This window comes from Octodon degus, unplaced genomic scaffold, assembly GCF_000260255.1.
Source record: "Octodon degus isolate 3935 unplaced genomic scaffold, OctDeg1.0 scaffold00272, whole genome shotgun sequence".
Lineage (NCBI taxonomy): Eukaryota > Metazoa > Chordata > Mammalia > Rodentia > Octodontidae > Octodon > Octodon degus.
In genome coordinates, this window is record NW_004524848.1 from 1,598,342 (window position 1) to 1,600,459 (window position 2,118).

The 2,118-nt window shown below is 35.9% G+C and overlaps 1 long non-coding RNA gene across 1 annotated transcript in view; it reads left to right on the forward strand.

Moving 5' to 3' along the window:
- The window catches only part of LOC111814119, a 23,274-nt gene that overhangs the window by 17,603 nt on the left and 3,553 nt on the right, over nucleotides 1-2,118 (forward strand). The window lies entirely within an intron of this gene.

A 2,118-nucleotide genomic window follows, 5' to 3' on the forward strand; every position in this document is an offset into this window, starting at 1 on the left:
TTTTAATTAAAATATTTTCATGGACTCTAATTCTTTGGTAAACTGGTCATTCATGTTTTGTATCATTTTGTGTAGCTCATCTAACTTTCTGTTAGTGTCTTCCAAGAGCTCCCATTATTTTTTTGTTATTGCTGTCATACATTTAGTTATATTTTCTCTAATCCCATGGAGTATCTCTTTGAAGTGTTTTCTAATCTCCTTTGTTATTCTGTCAAGCAATTCAGGTGTATGGCTTAGACTCTTCTACCTCTTGGTGCCCTATGGATTAGCTTCAGGGGGCTTGGGAGTTTGGGGAGGCATTTTGTTACCTTTTTTTTTCTTACATGTTTCTATTGTTTTTGTTCATTTATTTTTTGCTTTGTTTTATGTTGAGTTTTGTTGGTTTTTATAATCTAAAGACTTTGTTGCTAGTATAAAGATTTCCTTAGTTGCTTTTGAGTGATGTACTTTGGGTGTAGCTAAGTGTGAATCTTTGTCACAGATCCATTATTTAACCACATTGCTGTTTTGGGAGAGGAGGATGCACCATAGTTAGCCCAGCAACCAAGTTCTCTAGGAATGTACTGTGATATTGTTAATGTATAAAAACATTCTGAGTGTTGGCTTACAGAGAAATAGTGACAATTATTTGACCCTGTTGAGATCAAGTGAAACAGTGACAGTAGTATTGCTCAGAAAAAGTCAGATATATACCATAAGGACCAGTTATGTACCATACTTAATCCTATAGAAGAAATCATTAATGATGATATAAACATTAAGGCAACGAGGTATAGACTTACCTCTAATGTGTAGACTTACATCTAATGTGTACTGAATAAGTACAACAGCTATATCTCTGCTAATGCTAGGAAAGAATTCAACAGTAATTTTATAGAGTTAACTATCAAAAGATTAGCAAATCTTTATGGTGTATATTATTAAAGATTTAGGTCTTGGTAATGGGGGAATGCCAAAGGGAAATTATGAAACATAACTGTATGATTCAAGGAGAGAAGGTGCAGAGGTTATTATTGATGAGTAGAGAGATGGATATAGAAGTAGGTAAAGGTGGAATGAAAACTGGCAAAAAAAAATGGAAGATAAAAGAGAAAGAGGGAGAAAAAGAAGGAAATTATGGAGTAAAAATAGGTAATTAATGGGAGAAAATTTAAAAGAAAGGTTTGGCAAAAATTAAAAAAGAAAAGAAGAGAAAGAGATTGTAAACAAGGCTTAAGGACAAAGGAAGATTACTGAAGCCTGAGAAAATTGGTGCAGAATACAGAAGACAAGGGAAGAAAAAACACCAAAAATGTAAGAAAATAAAAAAACCCTATAAACAATGTTCTGACTCATAAAAACCCCAAAACTTAAACAAATAACAAACAAAAGAATTTGAAAAAGAAAAATACAGCCCCCCACTTCCACCCCGCTGAAAGACATTTCTCTGTGAATCCAAGCCTGTGGTTGTCTTCTGGGGTCTGCAGCTTTGTGGCAATGTCCAATTGAAGACATGATTCTGTTCTCTCTGGTAGACAAAGGAGACAGCCAGAGCCCAGAACCATGCTGGATAATCACCACAAACCAACAGTAAGATTAGGGTGGTCTAGCAATTCTGAGACTGTCAAATCAATGGAAATGCAGGCTGAACCCAGCCCCAACCATAGGATTAGGGCCTAATTATTAGCTTATAGCACTTTGGGTTCTCCTGACCATGAACATCTCCTGTGCTTGTCCCTCACATGGTCACTGTAAGAGTTTAACACTAGGAACCCTGAGATGTAGCCAACCCATGGATGCTCAGAGTCCCAGGTTCAGTTAACCCCTGGATTTGTACCATGGTGACTCAGTAATCCTCTCTAACATGTATGCCTTAATACCCTCCACTATTTCATTAGTTTGTCAGTTATGGTGATAATTGGAAGAGGAATATTTACCACTTTTTGAATTGTAGCCTCTTCTAAAAGTTCCTAACAAGTGTCCTTAGTATTAGGCAGGATCAACTGTTCACCAATAGTAAAGGGTTTCATAGCGTTAGTGATGCAGTTAGCCACTAAGTATTATGTTCAGTGCAAATGCATTTGATGAAATATTGGCCTTCAATGATTGCTTTTGTTCTTTGTGTTCACATTTTTTTTT